Raw genomic sequence first — 20718 nt, forward strand, 5'->3', positions numbered from 1 at the left:
TCCACTCTTATCCTGATCTAACAGATGAGAAAACTGAGGCACACAGACTTTAACCTGCCCAAAGTTATAGTGGTAAGTGAAGAACCTTCACCACCGTGTAACTAAGGGTTAAACAAATGTCTAATGACATTACTGTCTTAGAGGAGGTACACTCCTTAAAGCATCATGCATTGACTTTTTTTTTTAAGTTTTTATCATTAAAGCTGTTCCATATTCCTTCAAAACCAATTATTTTCCATTTTTGCTAGTTCATCAATACATGTTTAGGATGTGGTTCTATACTTATTCTATATTCTTCAGGAGCTTTTCATGAATATGTCAAAATTTTCCCCGTGACTTTTTTTTTTTTTTTTTTTTTTTTTTTTTGCTGTACGCGAGCCTCTCACTGTTGTGGCCTCTCCCGTTGCGGAGCACAGGCTCCGGACGCACAGGCTCAGCGGCCATGGCTCACGGGCCCAGCCGCTCCGCAGCATGTGGGACCCTCCCGGACCGGGGCACGAACCCGTGTCCTCTGCATCAGCAGGCGGACTCTCAACCACTGCGCCACCAGGGAAGCCGTCCCCGTGACTCTTAACATTAAAAACTCCGAAACCAAGAAAGAATCAGGCATTTATCCAAACTTTCTTATACAAACCGTACAACTGGCTAAACAAATAGATGAGGGGAAGTCTTTAGAGAAGTATTCCAGATAATAAACTGAGATAAAAGAATTAAAATATCATACTTTGCAACTCCTAAAAGTCAAAGCACGTAGGCTTTACATCTGCTAGCATCAAACAAAGAAAAACAACTACACATCGTATGTCTCTTGAGGGAAGAAGACATACTACTCATGCAATAGGAAGTTGAAAGAAGGATGGAGAGAATGAAGGGAAGAAGGAAAGAAGAGGAGAGAAAGAAAAAAGGAAGAAGAATCTTAATTTGATTAAGCCTCTTGGACTTCCCTGGCGGTCCAGTGGTTAAGACTCTGTGCTTCCATTGCAGGGGGAGTGGGTTCGATCCCTGGTCCAGTAACTAAGATCCCACATGCCTCACGATGCAGCCAAAAAAAAATTAAGCCTCTAGATCCTTCTACCACTTTATTAAAAATATACAGGACAGGGGCTTCCCTGGTGACACAGTGGTTGAGAGTCCGCCTGCCGGTGCAGGGGCCACGGGTTCGATCCCTGGTCCGGGAAGATCCCACATGCCGCGGAGCGGCTGAGCCCGTGTGCCACAACTACTGAGCCTGCTCTCTAGAGCCTGCAAGCCTAGAGCCTGTGCTCCACAACAGGGGAGGCCACTGCAATGAGAGGCCCGCACGCCGCAACCAAGGGTGGCCCTCGCCACAACTAGGGGAAGCCCGCACACAGAAACGAAGACTCAATGCAGCCAAAAATAAATAAATAAAAATTAAATTTATAAAAAATATACAGGACAGAGGGACATGTTAAGCCACACCACAGAGATATAATCAGCAATATCTAGCTGTGGGAAATTCTACAGGGCAAATAAAGGGTTTCTTCAAGAAATAAATTACAAGGAGGAAAAAAGATGGATAGGAACATCTATACATTAACCAATCCTAAGGGCATTATCTGGACCCCGATTCAAACAAAATGTAAAAAGGACACTTTTATGAAAACATTGGCAAACTGAACTTTAACTGAATATTTAATAATATTAAAGAACTGTTAACTTTTAGTTTTAGGTATGATGATATGATAATTATAGTTACAGCTTTTGAAAAGTGTTTTATGTTTTAGAATAACATACCGAAAGATTTACAAATGAAATGGTGCATCTAAAATCTGCTTTGCTTTACAAGGGAAGGAAGAAAATGGGGAGATGGATGAAACAAGATTAGCTGTGAGTTAATAGCTGTTGAAGCTACATGATGGCTATATAAGGGCTTGTTATACTATTCTGTCTACTTTGTATATTTGAAATTTTCCACAGTACAAAAGATTTTTAATCTGAGAAATTTAGTACCTCAAAAAATGGTGCCTCAAGTACTACAACAGACCTCAAGTATTATACAAAAGTACTTTTAAGAACAATTTAAAATTTAACTGCATGTTCCTGTAAGAAAAAAAAGTTTTGACTACATAATAACACTAATATGTCAACTAGAAGATATCTGTCTCAATTCCTTACCGAAAATGTTTTGTTTGCAAGTTATGGCCAATCTCTTTATGCTAGTACATTGAAAACAGCAATTTTTTTGGAACTAGAAAAATAACAACTGTTTAAAAATATAAGCAAATTGCTACATTAGATTTTTTTTACTTCCAAAGTTTTTTGTTCACGTCAACTGGCACTAGGAAGACTCATGATGAGTTAGAATGGTAGCACAGATTTTGGTTCAAATTTTTCAAGTTTGGGTAATGCATTTATAATTTACGTATTATGAATCCCGTTAAGTGAGAAACAGTTGTATTCAACATAAAGAAGGTGAAAAGAACAAAGGCTCTGAAATACAATTTTGGTTCTATCACTTAGTAGTTTTATATAATTTCAAGCAAGTTCAAATTCCTTCATCTGTAAAATAAGGAAATCAGTTTCTTCTATATGATGCTGTGATATATTAATTTGAATTGCTGTATATACAATATATGTAATATATTTAAATCTTTTGTATACACTTCAGAAATATATATATATACTTATTCCTGTTAATGTTTAATACACAGTAACTAATATTCTAATTGTCAACATCTAAGAATTATTCTGCTAGTTAATATTATGTTATGCCAGCTAACAGACCTATTTCTCCCCACATGCCAACAGTATTTCCAATGGGTGTAAATTGTCATTTGGAAAACACATCCACTCTGATGGGCTGAGAAACCCTTTTGTATATTGAAGCTATAGTGTCTTTATGTAATTAGCAGACAACAAGAATTTGCCTATAACTTCTGTTTATCTAAGTTGTGAAGATTCTGAATAAATAAAATGGTTAAAAAGTTTAAATATAGGATGCTTTCAGTTAAACAGCCAAAGTAAAGTTACATTTTAAATACGTTTGGTGTTTGAAGGATCAATCTACGCTAAAAATGTCAAAATAAATCATTAGACTTACTGATAATGCTTCTACTATAAGAAAATTCTTACTTCTGAAAATAAAGTCTCAACAAAGAATGGCTTCCTTCCAACTTTCTGGATGCCCTAGGGCATTCTGCATGTACCTTAAAGCACATCGTGCTTTATCAGTCATTTGTTTGCATATTTGTTCCCTAGCTGGAATATGAATTCCAAAGAAACAGATGCAAACTTATTCTCTTTTTGTATCACCAGCACCTGCATAGTGCCTGGCAGTAACAGGTGCTTAATAAATGTTTTTTGAATCCACCTATGAGTATATGTACCTTCACTCCAAGGACTTCTGGATCAAATCATTAAGTTCCCCACAGTTACACTATGTGATGGAGCTGAGACTACCAAACCTGGGACTAGGACCTTAAGAGACTTTCAGTTGTGGTCTTATCTTTCCCCCTTAGTCCGTACAGGGCACATCTGCTCTAATTCAGCGCAGACTCTCTCCCCGGGTTACTCTTCCAAGCCTCACCTTCAAGCTATACTACCAGCTAACACAGCACGCTACATGCCAGATACCACACTAAACACAGCACATACCTCAGTTCATGTGATCTTTACAATAACCTGGGAGTAAATATCAGTATTACGCCCATTTTACAGGTAAAGATGCCAAGGCTTAGAGTTTATAAAACATGTTCAAAGTCCCAAGGTTACAGAGCAGAGGCAGAACTTGAGCCTGGTCAGTCTGACTACAGCCCATATTCTCAACACTGAGTCCTCTGAACAGAAGGCTACTAGTAAACAAAGCTTTTTGAAAAAGGATGTAAAATTCCTTTAAGGTCACTTTAGATGTTTTTTTAATGAGCTTTTAAAAAGCTACGTTAGCTTCCTTTGGGAGTCCTTCATTTTTTCCTCTTATGTTCTCTGACACAGAGGGACCCATTGATACAGAGGACACTAACAGAAGCTCTGAGATGAGGGCAGACAGAGTTGAGAATGGAAATCATGCTCGAAGAAAACGATCTGAGCAGTCAAGAAATCTTGTGAACAAAAGACTAGGAAAAAAAAATCGAACTGACAGATGCAGAATCTTAGTGGATAAAGAATGAGATCCCAACTAATGACTAAAATTTGCATAGAGCTGAAAAGCTACAGAGCACTTACAAATATATATACCAATTCATTAAATGAGAAGGTCCTCAGGCACAAAGCTCCCCACAGAATGTGGGTGTCCTGTAGATTTGACACTAAAACTTTCATTAGAGCCAGTAGAAGCTATACAGGCTAATGAATAAGACAGTCTTTCCCAAGTTTAACTCTCTGCTTTGCCAATTACTGCATGCCTTTGGCAAAGGTACTGATCAACCATTCTGAGCCTCACTTTCCAGGGATGTAAAGTAGAAATAATACCTCCCTTATCATCAAAAAGTCTACAAATAATAAATGCTGGAGAGGGTGTGGAGAGAAAGGAACCCTCCTACACTATTGGTGGGAATGTAAATTGGTACAGCCACTATGGAGAACAGTATGGAGGTTCCTTAAAAAACTAAAAATAGAGTTGTCATATGATCCAGCAATCCCACTCTTGGGCATATATCCAGAGAAAACTCTAATTCGAAAAGATACACGCACCCTAATGTTCATAGTGGCACTATTCATAATAGCCAACACATGGAAGCAACCTGAACGGCCATGGACAGATGAAAGGATAAAGATGTGGTACGTATATTACAATGGAATATTACTCAGCCATAAAAAAGAATGAAATAATGCCATTTGCAGCAACATGGATGGACATAGAGATGATCATACTAAGTGAAGCAAGTCAGAAAGAGAAAGACAAATACCATATGACATTACTTATATGTGGAATCTAAAATACAATACGAATGAACTTATTTACAAAACAGAAACAGACTCAGAGGCATAGAAAACAAACTCACAGTTACCAAAAAGGAAGAGGAAGGGATAAATTAGGAGTTTGGATTAGCAGGCACAAACTACTATATATAAAATAGATCAACAAGATCCTACTGTATAGCACAGGGAACTATGTTCAATATCCTGTAATAAGTCATAATGAGAAAGAATATGAAAAATAACATCTATATACAGACACACACACAAACTGAACCACTTTGCTATACCCCAGAAACTAACACAACATTGTAAATCAACTATACTTCAATAAAAATAAAAAATAGGGGCTTCCCTGGTGGCACAGTGGTTGGGAGTCCGCCTGCCGATGCAGGGGACATGGGTTCGTGCCCCGGTCCGGGACGATCCCACATGCCGCGGAGTGGCTGGGCCCGTGAGCCATGGCCGCTGAGCCTGTGCGTCCGGAGCCTGTGCTCCGCAACGGGAGAGGCCACAGCAGTGAGAGGCCTGTGTACCGCAAAAAAAATAAATAAAAAGAAAAAAAGAAACACCTCCCTTGCAGCAAAATGATGGAAAAAACAGTTAATGCATCATGTTGTCCAAGACCATTCGGTTGAGCACATCTATGTGAACTGGCATTGGTAGGAAAAAGGTAACATTCTTTTTTAAAAACAGTGCTTTTAGAGACCCTGCACTTTCAAATGGAACAGCAGCCAATAAAATGAACAACTAGGGCAAGCTGTCCTCAGGCTTAGATTCCCAGGCAGAACTGAACTGCCTATTGAGGGCACCCCACCCAGAAAGGCATATGGGAAAAAATTGTTCTTCGCCAGGGCAGCCTTCATGGACAAGCAACCAGAACAGGTACACGAGGTCTCATACAGAAAGGGCCAGGATCTTGTCCTGGGATAACTGTCTTGAATTCTTAATAATGGTACCTTTGAATCTGTGTTTGGTACATGGTGCTTGACTCAGAGCCTTGGCTCACATGTGGTCCCACCTCCTTACCAGGGCCAATAACTGGGTTCCAGGGAGGCAGGAAGGGGAGTCATTGGCCATCCACACTCTCAGCTGGTAGCACCACAGCCTATTAGCTGGGTGACTCATGGGGTCCCCTTGCCCACCCCCAATGAAGGCACAAAGCAAATCTGCGTGCAATCACTTGGAGGTCGACCATCTGCAGCTTGGGGCGGCAGCCCAGGAGAAAAGGGGGATTGACTTCCCCACCCAAGCTGGACACCCTCTTTTCATTTTGCTCTGGGCCCTACAAATTATGTAGCCTTTCCTGTCCTTCACTTTGTGATGGCAACAAAAATACTACCACCAGAAGAGAGGTGTTTGGTTTGCACATATTTTTTTAAAGTGTAAAAACTACTGGGAAACTATTAGTCACTCCCAAACTAGATCAGCCAACTGTTTTCTTTACAACACCATATGGGGATCAGTAACATTAAGTCTTAGTGACTAAGGAAAAAGAAGTTTTCACCTGGAGTGGAACTGAGCAAGAATGGAAATAGCACCTGCGAACAAAGAACTAGCCTCTTCCTGATTCCCCCCAGGAGATACCCTGGGACATCTTCCCATGCCCCCTTCCCTATGTCCCTTGAAAGCAGACACTTCTAGGTCCAGGGCAGATAAGAATGAACCATGAACAGGAGAGAGAGTGAAACAGATCAGTAACAGTAGCAACAGCTAATATCTGAGAGCGTGTTATGTGCCAGGCTCTTTCTTAACTGCCTGACATATTTGATGATTTAATTCTCACAGCAAGCCCATGAGGTAAGGAAAATACTGTCCTATCTTAGAGATGAGAAAATGGAAACATGGAGAATTTTAATAACTTGCAGCTACTAAGCATGAAGCTCGGATTCAAACCTAGGTAGATAATGACAACATAGTGTGATAAATGCTAAAACATAGGTTATGGGAACATCTAGGACCAAATATTTAAGTAAACTGGTTAGTAATTGATAACGTTAATAAATATGCGGAAAGACCTTAGAGATCCTTAGAAATACACAAAGAGAAGGTAAACAAAGACACTGGCCTCATCTTTAAAATTTTCATGAACCATATAGATAATAGCTCAGGTTCACCACCTCTTGGAAACATCAACAGCTGTCATATTTGGTTTCACTGATGCACAGAAGTTTAAAAACAAGTGATGAATGACCAGGGCAAATACTTTACCCAAATAAAACTAAACATTATTAAACTGAATTACAATCATGACAAAAAATGTAATCACATCATAAAATATCACAAAGCCACTCTAGCAATGGCTGAAGGGTAACACCATTTTCTGTAACACGTGGTTTTTACATGGGGTTGCATATCCAACTAATACTTTTATAGGAAAAAAAGAAGCATCAAACAATTGGGCCAGTAAAGGTCTTTTTGAGGGGAGCCTGCCCACACCAGATTTTTCATTCAGTGACTTGTCTAATAGGTAAGTTATTTTTTCTTGAAGCAAAAGCCCTAGGAAGATTTCCTAGAACTAACTTGCCCTTAGTTGTACTGTGTGAAGAGATTAGTCCTGTAATACATGCTATCCTACTGGTCAGTCCTTATTATCTGTGAAATATAATTTAACATCTATAATATCAGCCCCATATTCTTGTCTACCTAACAATACATTTCTCCTTGATGTCCTAACTTATTCAACACTGAACCTGATCTTCCCCACAAAACAAAGTTACTCTTCAAATATCCTCATTTGCTTTAAGGGCACTTCCTTTCTCCTCATCACCCAGCTTGAGACTCTAGTCATCACTAACTCTTCCACCTTCCACTCAGCATCATCTCATGATCAAAAGAAGCTTAACTGGTCTTCCTACTTCAAATAACTTCGCCATCTAACCCTTTTTCTAAGACTGAGAAAATGTACTCTTAAAAAGCACTGCTTCTGGGCTTCCCTGGTGGCACAGTGGTTGAGGATCTGCCTGCTAATGCAGGGGACACGGGTTCGAGCCCTGGTCTGGGAGGATCCCACATGCCGCGGAGCAACCGGGCCCGTGAGCCACAACAGCTGAGCCTGCGCGTCTGGAGCCTGTGCTCTGCAACAAGAAAGGCCGCGATAGTGAGAGGCCTGTGCACCGCGATGAAGAGTGGCCCCCGCTTGCCACAACTAGAGAAAGCCCTCGCACAGAAACGAAGACCCAACACAGCAAAAATAAATTAATTAATTAATAAACTCCTACCCCCAACATCTTAAAAAAAAAAAGCACTGCTTCTACTCTGCTGTCCTCTGTCCCAAAACCAACAGTGGCAACCCATGAGATCGTTTAATAGAAACAACATTAGCTTAATAATCAAGAAGCCTGGGTTCCAGCCCCAATTCCTCCACTAACTAATTTAAGTAACTCAACTTGGTTTCCTTACCTGGAAAACATGACTCCTGGGTTAGAAGAGTTCTGTAATCCCTTACTTTGAGAATAACAAAACTTTTATCCTGGAATTCATGATCTGCCATAATTTAGCTAATTAATTTCATCTACAAATCTCCCCCAAGGCATATTCTCTGACTCCCAGCTACTTTCTCAGGCTCCTAAATTATGTCAGTCATTCTGGTGCTCTACTGACTAATTCTTTCTTCTAAAATGACTTCACCCTCTCCTCTCGCCAAAGATGGTCTCAAACAGAAGGGTTACAAGGAATTCTCTTTTTCTTTGTCCTTTTCTGACATTAGCAAATTCTCAACAGACACCATGTATTACGTATGTAGTAAATATTCAGAAAAAAAATAAACTTCCTAAACTAGAACTATGAGGTAAAATTATCTCAATACATAAAGCCTAACCTAGTAACCCTCAATAACATACCCTCTATTTCTTCCTAGGGATTTTATTCGCTGTACACAATTGGCCCTGTTATCTCTAAAACTTAACCTACATAAGCTGTGGCTTCAGTGTAAGGACTCAATAGTTAATGATCTGATTTTATTTTGGTTCTCCAAAGTGTACAATCCAATTTATCAAGGCTCAACTGAAGTGGATACTGTATATAGCTAATGTGGTAATGTGAAAGTTCTTAATCTTACATTAACAAACTCACTCTCTGTTTCTCTGTTTTTAACATCCGACCGTGTTATTTTACGAGCAGCAAGTTAGTTCCAATAATATCAATTCAGTCACTTGACAAGTTAAATTATTTTTGTGAACGGACCTGAGAACTCCCAATTACCAGCTACCAGGCTGCATTGGTAAGAAACTGATGAAATAATAACTTGGGAGGAGCCCCAAACATATTTTCACTTCCCTCAGTGGTCATTTAGTTTCCAGAAAAAAAGAAATCAGTGGCCCATAGATATCATCCAGTTCTCCAGAATCTGTATTAACCTGATTCTGATATAAAACAGAATACTCATTTAAGAAAAAAAATTAGTGTCTCATATATATACTAAAAAGAGCAAAGAATTTACTAGCAAAAAGCTTGTGCCAAACCCCACCACTTAATAACTCATAGTCACAGGCAAGTCCCATCACCTGTCATCCTCAGATTCCTCACCAGCAAAATGGGGATAACCATACCAGCCTCATCTACTGTATAACACCTCTGAGGTTCAAATGATATAATAATGTAAAAGTGTTTTGAAAACTGCAAAATGCTTCAGGAATACAAATTAAGATATTATGTAACAATATTCTTAAGTCAAATGCTCACAGTTGTATTTGTTTATTATCAAATAAATACACCTAGTAGGAAGACAAAAGTGAGTAGGATTAGTAAGAGAAAAATTATCCTTAATGATATCAATTTCCTAAGCCTGGGTTTTTAGACATCTTGCTTTTCTAAAGTAGGATACACAAAACTCTACACAAAAAATTTCAGGCAGTTAAGTGTCTGAACACCTTTCCTGAAAGATCTCCCAGGAGAGAAATTCCACAGCTCTCTTGGTGTTTTTCACTCTGAACAACTCAAATAAGGTATAAACAAGTAAGTTCTCATTTCTTTCATCAGATATAAAGAAAATAAAATATAACGAGTTGGTTTAAAATGGAATAAGCGGATATAAAGTTCTATTCTGCAACAAGTTTTCTGCCAGGTGAAGAGAAAATATCCAAGGCATAATGGACCTAAGCTTTTTCTCTTGCATTCAAGTTCCCTCCTTGCAGAGGTGGAAACATCCATTGCCTAGACAAGAAACAAATGAAGATCAGGCTTCCCAGATTTCACAATGAAATACTCACCTTGACACCTGGCAATCTAGAGTATAAAACATACGGTCTTGTCTTCAATCCACACCACAAAACATCATCACTTTAGGCACTTGTCAGTGCTAATGTTAAACTCCTAACACAAGAAATATTAAATTGATACTAGAGAGAAGTTAAGGCCCTTTTAACACAATTTCTCAAGCTCCATCCTTGTGGTTTTTGGAAGAACAGAATGTAATGTACCTCACTGTATTACCTTCTTTGTTGCCATAACGCATTTACTACTTGACTATTCAAGGTTATGCCCTAGGCTCTCACCGAAGGACAGCATTAAGAAATAAGAACTTAAAAGAATGTTTTTATTCTGGTTTCTAACACTGTCCAACATGTTATTCAATGTATCTGTTAATATAATATCTTCCTACAGCACTTGCTGTCTGTGGCACTTCACTGACACTTCACATAAGTTATTGAAATTCTTACTGCTTGTCTATCGCCTCCCCTGGTCAGTAAATTCAAGGGCATAAACTGCATCCGACTAAACACTATTTCTCAAACAATGAGTACAGTGCCTAGCACCTAAGAGAGCTCAATAAACAACTGTCAAATGAGTAAATCCTATACTATAATTTTATGTTTCCAGGACATATGTTCAGTCCTAAACAGAAAATTATCTCCTTAAAAGAAGAAACCAGAACTTCCAGTTATTTATCTTCTCCGCTCTTTCTGGAACTTGCCTTGATCATAGTGAAGAATTGATAATAAATATTTGATGACGACGATGACAACAATCATGACAGTGGTAATGGTGGGAAGTCAAATTATCCTCATCAAAACAACACATAGCATATTGTTCATCATTAAAATCAGATACGAAAATATTAAGTGATTATCTCTGTATGTTCAGACTATGATGGTTACTTTCCTCTTTACGCTCTACGTTTTCCAAGATTGGTTAGGAAATTAGAGTTGTGCTTCCATATACCAGCGGGCCTAAAAAGAATCAGTTTCTTATGTAAACGAAATCTAGGCTGACTACAATAATTCATCTAAGAAAAATGAATCTCTTACCATACGATATTGACATTGCAGAAACCTCAAGCCTCAAGCCCCCTGCCTTTTGTCCCCTACGTCCACAACTTCAAATGATAACTTTCCTGTTTCCTCCTGCTGAGAACGACTACCTGGAGAATTGGATGCTATCTTTCTGAACCTGCTGGTTGCTTGGATAAAGGTAAGGAGAAAGCAGGGAGCCAACAGTGACAATGATCTCCCACCCTGTAGAGGACACATCTGCCACTCCGGTGCTCAGTGTGTGCTTGCCATGGCCCTGCCCTAATTCCAACTCCATTTTATTCATAGCTGGCAGAAGCAGCTATGCTTGCCTGGCTTTACACTCTGTCCTATGGCAGACACACACACACACACACACACACACTCACACACACACACACGTGAAATCTATCTATACATGAAATTCTTTATCACAATCAGGGGTAATTTGATCTGATAAGCAGCAGTCCAAGCACTCAATGAAGATAAAACCTCAAGATGGAATTCCTCTAAGTGTTCCTATCAAGATAAGCTCTCCTCCTCCATTTGATCATTTGGTTTATCATCTGAATAGGTTTCACTTCCCCAGGGTAGCAGTGTTTGAAAAGTATATATCCTTACGGCCTTACGGCCTAAAACAGTCCATGTCAGAATCCAGAGATAATGGTAGATGAAGAGGTGAATCTGACACTCTGGCACCCAGATTCAAGGAACCTCAAACAGGGAATAACTACTTAACACAACAGGATGTCAAAAGAGACCAGCAAGAATGAGAACAGTGGATGCCTTTCCTCACTTTGTTGAGTACTTGAAACCACAGCAATTATTCACAGGATACTGAATAGAAATATGCTTCTGCTACTGAGGTATATAAACATGTTGGCTATCCGTACAAGCAACTTTTAAAAGACGTTTTAGAAACATAACCATCTATTCAGATATTGGATTTTAACTCAAAAAAAGAGCATCTTATATAAAAATATCCTTTCTTTTCCTTGGTATCAAGAGGATTTTCTTCCTGAACCCTTCAGATCAAATAAGAGTACACTTAGAGAACAAAGCTATTACATTAGACAGAAAAAGTAAGCAATAAGATCTAGAACTCTGCTTATTTCCTTGTCATATAAGAACCAAATCCTTGTCTCAGCATTTGAGATTCCACATTATCAAGTTCAGCCTTCCAGCCTCCACTCCACTAATCCCCATCCTTATTCATTCAGCAAAAATATATGAAGCTATGGCAATAAACAAGGCTACGACGCTCCCAGTCCTTAAAAGCTCACCTTCACGGCTTCCCTGGTGGCGCAGTGGTTGAGAGTCCTCCTGCCGATGCAGGGGACACGGGTTCGTGCCCCGGTCCGGGAAGATCCCACATGCTGCGGAGCGGCTGGGCCTGTGAGCCATGGCCACTGAGCCTGCACGTCCGGAGCCTGTGCTCCGCAACGGGAGAGGTCACAACAGTGAGAGGCCCACGTACCGCAAAATAAATAAATAAATAAATTAAAAAAGCTCACCTTCAAGTGCCTCTTAGTCAAACCAGTCAATTCAACATGTCTTCCAAACACCCATTCAACAAATACTTACTTGATGGGTTAAATGCTGGGCACATTTCAGACACTAGCGATATAGCAGTAAACAAATGGACAAGATTTCTTGTGTTTACAAAGTGCACAACCTTGCGAATGAAGAAATGTGTACCTGTCCCTTTATATTTTTATGCTATGGTCACGTCATTTCCCCCTCCCCTCTATAACCTCTCAATACTTTCCCTTCCTGTTAGCACTAGTCTTACCAAATTCCATTTACACCATAGTTCAGATAACATGATTGATAGATGTTAACTAGACTGCTGGTGAATAAACTGAGACTCAAGCAAGATTTAAATTTGGAATATGTCGGGGGAAGGGGCGAGGGTCAGCTAAATTTAGGAAATCAAAGAGCATTAAGGGATTCTGCGCAGGTTTTTAAGGCCAAGACAAAGAGTCAACGTGGGAAATCAGTGACTAGGCCTGGGGTGCAGTTGAGGATTTCGTCATACAAGCAAGACAGAAACCCAGTTACCAGTGTGAGGCACAAAGTTAATACAAAACCAGCAGCAGTGGTGCTTGACATCAAGTAAGTATGTATGTATGTATGTAATCAGGGCTCTTAAAATTTTCCCAAGGATGGAGCTGTCCCCTCTGGACTGGGCTGAACCTTTAAGCAGAGGTCAAGTACTCCCAGAAATGGAATTTTTAAAAATTTATCTTTGCAAACCATATATCTAGCGATGGGCTAATATCCAAAATATACGAGGAACTCATATATGAACAAAAAATAAATAACCAGATTGTAAAATGAGCAAAGGACTTGAATAGATATTTTTCCAAAGAAGACATACAAATGGCCAACGAACACATGAAAAGATGCTCACTGCCACTAATCATCAGGGAAATACAGATCAAAACCACAGTAAGATATCACCTCACACCTGTAAGGATGGCTATCATCAAGAAGAGATAACAGGGCTTCCCTGGTGGCGCAGTGGTTGAGAGTCCACCTGCCGATGCAGGGGACACGGGTTCGTACCCAGGTCCGGGAAGATCCCACATGCCGCGGAGTGGCTGGGCCTGTGAGCCATGTCCGCTGAGCCTCTGCGTCCGGAGCCTGTGCTCCGCAACGGGAGAGGCCACAACAGTGAGAGGCCCTCGTACCACAAAAAAAAAAAAAAAAAAAAAAAAAGAGATAACGCGTGTTGGTAAAGGGGTAGAGAAAAGATAAGCCTTACACACTGTCCATGGAAATGTAAATTAGTACAGCAATTACGTAAAACAGTATGGATGTTCCTCAAGAAATTAAAAATGGAACTACCGTACAATCCAGCCATCTCACTTCTGGGTATATAACCAACGGAAATAAAATCAGTATCTCAAAGAGATATCTGGACTCCCATTTTCATTGTAGTATTATCCACAATAGCCAAGATATGGAAAAAACAAGTGTCCATCAATGGATGAATGGATAAAGAAGATATGAGATACACAAATACATGCGCGCGCGCGCGCGCGCGCACACACACACACACACACACACACACACACACGAATATTATTCAACCAGTGGAAAGAAGAAAATCCTTCCATTTGCAACAACAAGGATGAACTTGGAGGACACTATGCTAAGTGAAATAAGCCAGACACAGAACGACAAATACTGTATGATCTCACTTATATATGGAACCTAAAATAGTCAGACTTATAGAACCAGCAACTAGAATGATGGATGCCCGGGGCTGGGCAGAGGGACAATGGGGAGATGCTGGTCAAAGGGTACATACAAACTTTCAGTTATAAGATGAATAGGTTCTGGGGATCCAATGTACAGCACAGTGACTAGACTTTAAAATACTGTATTGTATACTTGAAATTTGCTAAGAGAGTAGATCTGAAGTATCCTCACCACACAGAAAAAAAAAAAAGAGATAACTGTGTAAGGTGATGTATATGTTAATTAACTTGACTGTGGTAATCATTTCACAACACATATGTATATTGAACCACCACACTGTACATTTTAAATATATACAATTTTATTTTTAAATTATATCTCCATAAAGTTTGAGGGGAAAAAAGAAATTTAGTGGCCCAGAGTCAAAAATATCATTATATTGAATCTCAGATTCTCTCTACGAAAAGCCTCTAATTATAAATTCTAAATTACCCTCCCTTTCCTGATATGTTAATTACGAAGTAAAGAAGATGGGTCTGAGAAATTATGCTCCAAGAGTGAAGATGTTAATAATGCTGATGTTGGTAGTGATGAAAGTAACAGAAAATTAACTGTAATAACATCAATAATCATAATCATAATGTCTTTTATATTTATTGATGCCTTAACATCTTAAAAAATACTTTTGATCTATCTCATTTCATTTCATAAAATCCCACGAGGAAGGCAAGGCAATCGTTACTTTTCTAATGACACCAACAATATTAGTTGCATAATTTCGGTTACATTATGGTGGAAGGGGCATTTGTAGGATAATCGTAATTTATTTATAGCATTGATGTCTAACAGAAATGTGACTCAGGCTGTAACTGGATCCTCAGGGAATCAGGATATTTCCTTGAGCTGCAAATCCAGTGGTGCACGAGAGACCCCAGCCCGGGCTAGCAGGAAAAAGTACTTTCCTCCCAGTCTACCAAAGTAATTTAGCTTTGTCTAGAAACATTTACGTGTCTCAGAAATATTATCAATAAAGTTCTTGGGCTTTTTTGTTACTTTCAAAAATATTTTTAAAAAGCAAAACTTAAATAAAATGCAACTGTAAGAACGGTACTAACAATGCGTCATAATCATAGAAAGCAAAGGTAGTCTTAAAATGGAGCATCTACACAGACGAAGCTCTGTGAAATGACCAGGTCTTTGTTTCTTCTTTGGAATTCCTTCTTGATTTCTTCATATACTTCAACTCTATTTGAGGATTGAAAACAAATCATAGCAGTTGTAGATGCTACTACCATTATTGAGATAAGGCACACTTAATACTATAATATAATCCAGACACAAAAGCATAAGTACCATAAGATGCAGTGGATATATTTCCACTTGAACAAGACTTTGGATGCTCATCTCTGTCTTACAGATGTCAGGAAATGGCTAAAAGATAAAAGGTACTAAAACTATTTAATTAATACAAACGTCAGTAGAAGTATTTCTAGTGATCAAAATAACTGTATATAGTACATGAACTACACTAGTTCAATCTAATTCAAATCCTCTCACTTCCTCTACAATGCTCACTCCAGAAGCTCTTTTAATACTTAAACAGTTCGGTGCTAAACGGATTCCATTCTTGAATTTTAGCAAACAATTTAAAGCTTTCATACTACCAGCTAAAACCATATTGGTAGTATAGCAGTTACAGAGTTAAACAAAATGATGTAAATTTTAAGTAACAGTGAGAACAGTTACTGTTTCCACAAAGTAACTCCTGCAAGGAAAGGGACAGCTGGGCATTTTATCCTAGACCTGAGGGGGGCTGGGGAAAGGCCAGAGCCAATGGTTCACCCACCAGGTTGCCATCTGGCTTGGGACCAAACAGAACAACAGAGCTTGGCGAGAGAGTCGCTGTGTTGTGCCTCCAACTGGGCATTAGCTTTATCCCAGTGGACACTGTTTGGATACACAGTTTCACACCATTCTTCTACTCTATGAATTCTCTCCCTGTGCCAGGAGGATGAGGGGAAAACTCTGTCACAGTAGGTGTTGGCCTGACCTCAATTAAGGCACTTGCCCCATTTGGAAAAAGAGAGTTTCAATGACTCCTATTCTATAAACTCCTAAAGAGTCCAGAACCCAAACCGAAATTGCAGGCAGATGAAGGAAAGGATGGAGTTGGCAGGGGTCATGAGCTTGGCAGGAAAGGGAAAAGCAGGAATGGAAATCCTGAACCTCTTCCCACCACAGCATTATGAATCAGAAATACAGGGGGAAAAACACTCAAGGAGGATGAGCCACATAATAACATAGTCCTGCTTTATTTAGGAGCTGAATTTGGGGATATAGTAGTTGGCATGGCTTGGTAGTAAATGACAAATAAGCGAGTAGCTATTCATCTTAAGATCCTGGGCAAACAGGGTTAACAGTCATGTATGCTAGCAGTGATAAAGACATCCAAATAACTCTCAAACCCTTCTTCTATAACTGAAAATTATGATGCCTTTCCCTGAACACTCAGCCCCACGTTTTCCAAGCAAACTGTCTACAAGATTTAGCTAAAAAATGTGAATGAAATATGTGAAAGCACCCACCCCACGCCCGCCAAAAAAAAAATCTCTACAATCAACAATATTAACTTTTTTTTCCCCCAAGTGTTGAGACAGGGATGTAGGCTGGCTGAGCAGCCTGTCCCGTGATGCTGTGATGTGACGATACCGGGCAATCTGCCTCTCGGCCACTTTCTATTCCACCTCTCCCAGGTCTGACGGGATGAAGTGCAGCTCCCCCTCGGAAGCCTAAGCCCTTGGAACGAGCTCCTCTCCTTTACTATCCCCTCGATCCAAATACCACACTGGCCTGATACGGGCATAGCCAGAAAGCTGTCCAGAGGTCATGTCTGCTTGATCCTAGGGGGCAAAGTTGTCAGGAGAACACCTTCGAGAGATGCTGTCTATCAAAGGTACATGTGGACAGCATCACTCACAAGTAGGCACTTTCAGAGTCTGCCAGCCGACACCTTCTGTCTCAAGGTTTTGGAAAACAAGCCCTTCCTCCTTGATACTTCAAAGTCTTCATCTTGAAACCACCTGCAGCAGTGGGGTCTCAGTCTATGGGTTTCCCACTCAGCAGATCCTTAGTCTCTTTCCTAAGCACCCAACCCCACACCCCTTCAAAATGTAACATGCTTCCTGTCCCCTCCCCTCCTTTCCTGTCTGCTGGAGTCCAGGTCTATCCTAATACTCCTTCCCTGTCCCTCCGATGACTCTTCCCTCTGCATTTTGCTCCATTTCTTAAATAGCCTCATATTCTTTCACACTTATCTCACACTTCCAGAGTTAAACCCTTCTTATCACCGCAGGTCTCTCAGAATTTTATACTTTGCTGAACTCATTTATTTTTTGATTGCTCTTTCCCCAGCTAGATAGCATTACTCATATATTTTCACATGATCCAGAAGCAGCCAGAGTTGTATTCTGATTTACTTTTCTAAATTGCTGATTGATCCGTTCACTCTCCCGTGGAATTTTTCCTGTAACCAAAGTTACATGGAAGAAAATGTTGCTAAATATTGAGAGCAAGTAGCAGGTGAAACTCTATAGCCCCCGGGGGAATTAAATATCATGAACTTGATGACATTAGCAACGTAGTCTAACCAACACTGTTTCACCAGAGAGACAACAATGAAATATACTAAGCAGACCCATAAATATACACTAAGATGATTAAAGCAATAAATAGCAGAAATAAATCCTTACTGCAGGGTTTACAGAAAGTGTTTTTACCCCAAGGAAATCCCAGCATCACAGATTTGCAATGAGATTTTGCTGAGAAAGTTTTAAAATTTTTACTTTGTTTTCATAACATATAGAGAGATGAAGTCATTCTTTGGGGGAACTATAACACCATTTCAATAACCACATCTATAACTGATTATACAATATATAGTTTGGCACATTTAGTACTTTTTTAACATTACTTATCTATTAGAAACTCAGTTATGATTCCAGGATTTTAAAGTGTGGGACTTATTTCTTCTAACTTGTCTTAAATTATATGTCCACCAAGAACTTTAAATAAAATTTGGGACAGAAAAATCTAGGTAAATTTGCAAGTAACAAACCAAACCAAACGCCCAAAAAGTGCTTCAAATATTAAGTCTCAGAACTAAACAAACAACAAAAAAAACCCTACGGATTCTTATTGGGAGAACAAACTTTTAAATCCCTATATAGTTGATTTACATGTATTATATTCATAATCAAGGAACAGGAATTGTAAAGCATGGTTCATATGTACAGAACTCAATCAACAACCATTTGGGGCACTAGGTTAGATGCTCCCACAGTTCTTTAATCCATTATACCCCATATTTTTAAAATATCATATGACAGTATGATATCATTATAATCTTCAACTCATAAACATTCATTTAGCTCAGTATTAGTTATTTACTAAGTTATTTAATAAGAAGTTTGGGCCAAGATAGAGTTATATTTTAAAATACAAATACTTATATATTCAGAAAAAGATATTCAAATCCCTAAAATACAGAACTCATAGAACTTTTAACATAAAAGTACACCTTAAAAAAACCTGGTTTTAACTTTAATTCTGACTGATAAAAGTATAATTCAGAAAGCACCACTGACCAGTCTTAGACCAGAGTATACAGTTACCATAATGACATCATTATAATCTTTTGAAAAATAAAATCTTTCAGTCAAATCATCTTGGAATACAAATTCAGTAACACCCAAGCAACCCCTCTGCATTCCAGTCGTGTTAGTTTTCATGCGTAAGTGCCAAGGCAGTAAAAATCACATCTCAAATATTTCTGTATCCCTAGATTCAAGGCAGTATCTCTAATGGAAACCTAATAACATTTATTAAGTGAGGCTCCAAAATGAGAAAACTAAGTAAAATGGTTTCTAAGATTGCTTCAAATTTCTCAATTTACTCAAAATAATGATGTACAAGGTGTTGAGAAGGAACTTGTTGGAAGCTTATATTCTTTGCAAAATTAAACTTTCTCTCAGTTACTTACTAATTACAAAAGGGAAAAGGTACTTATGATCGGGCGATATGATGGTCACCACCTTAGCCAAGTGATCAGACATCACCAATAACGTCCCACTGAGGCTACATACCTCCTAATGTGATGCAATAATTAGGAAATGCACACCATCACTTGCCAAAACTGTTTAACCTGCATACTAGTTACCTATTGCTGAGTACAAAATTCCCAAAACTTAGCAGCTTGAAAGAATAATAATAATTTGTTAGCTCTCTCAGTTTCTGTGCATCAGGAATTTAGATGGACCACAGCTGCCTACTCCACTACGCCTAGGGGCCCAGCTAGAAGACAGGAATAATCCGAAGGCCCATTCACTCGCATGTCTGGCCATCAGCTGAGGCCTTAGCTGATGCTGTGTCACATCTCCACAGGGCCTGGGCTTCCTCAGAATTTGGCAGGTGAGGTCCAAAGAAGCATCCCAAGAGTGACTGAGTGAACCTTAAGTCATACGGCATGACCCCAACCTCACTTCACTGGATGGCTGTTACCAGTCCTTGCCCACATCCAAGGGGAGGGGACCAAGACTCCACCTCTCAGCTGGAGGAATGTCAGTCACATAAATATATTCGTGCAGCTATTTTTGGAAGAAACAATCTGCCACAACCTGAATCTGATCACTAGGAAATAACCAAGATGAATTCCCAATGTGGAACATTCAACAAGACAATGTGCCTGAATGCTCCAAAAAATAAACTTCATGAAAGATAAAATAAGATCGGGGGAGACCTTCAAGGTGGTGGAGGGGTAACATGTGGAGATCACCTTCCTCCCCACAGATACATCAAAAATACATCTACATGTGGAACTGCTCCTACAGAACACCTACTGAACTCTAGCAGAAGACCTCAGATTTCCCAAAAGGCAAGAAACTCCCCACGTACCTGGGTAGGGCAAAAGAAAAAGGAAAAAACAGAGACAAAAGGATAGGGACAGGACCTGCACCAGTGGGAGGGAGCTGTGAAGGAGGAAAGGTTTCCACACACTAGGAAGCCCCTTCACGGGCAGAGACAGGGGGTGGAGGGAGGGAAGCTTCAGAGCCACGGAGGAGAGCACAGCAACAGGGGTGCGGAGGGCAAAGCGGAGAGATTCCCGCACAGAGGATCGGTGCCGACCGGCACTCAGCAGCCCAAGAGGCTTGTCTGCTCACCCGCCGACGCGGGCAGGGGCTGGGAGCTGAGGCTCCAGCTTTGGAGGTCGGATCCCAGGGTGAGGACTGGGGTTGGCTGTATGAACACAGCCTGAAGGGGGTTAGTGCTCCACCGCTAGCTGGAAGGGAGTCGAGGAAAAAGTCCGGAACTGCCTAACAGGCAAGAGAGCATTATTTTGGAGTGCGTGAGG

At 39.8% G+C, this 20718-nt stretch overlaps 1 protein-coding gene across 1 annotated transcript in view; it reads right to left on the minus strand.

Annotated features, from left to right (window-relative positions):
- The window catches only part of EPS8 (epidermal growth factor receptor pathway substrate 8), a 192231-nt gene that overhangs the window by 132795 nt on the left and 38718 nt on the right, over window positions 1–20718 (minus strand). The window contains exon 3 of the mRNA XM_029204630.1: window positions 6311–6316. The gene's annotated coding sequence lies outside the window, so the exon portion shown is untranslated. The remainder of the gene's footprint in view (window positions 1–6310; window positions 6317–20718) is intronic.

The sequence above is a fragment of the Monodon monoceros genome, unplaced genomic scaffold, assembly GCF_005190385.1.
Source record: "Monodon monoceros isolate NGI ecotype Baffin Bay Population unplaced genomic scaffold, NGI_Narwhal_1 Super_Scaffold_6, whole genome shotgun sequence".
In the NCBI taxonomy this organism is placed as follows: Eukaryota; Metazoa; Chordata; class Mammalia; order Artiodactyla; family Monodontidae; genus Monodon; species Monodon monoceros.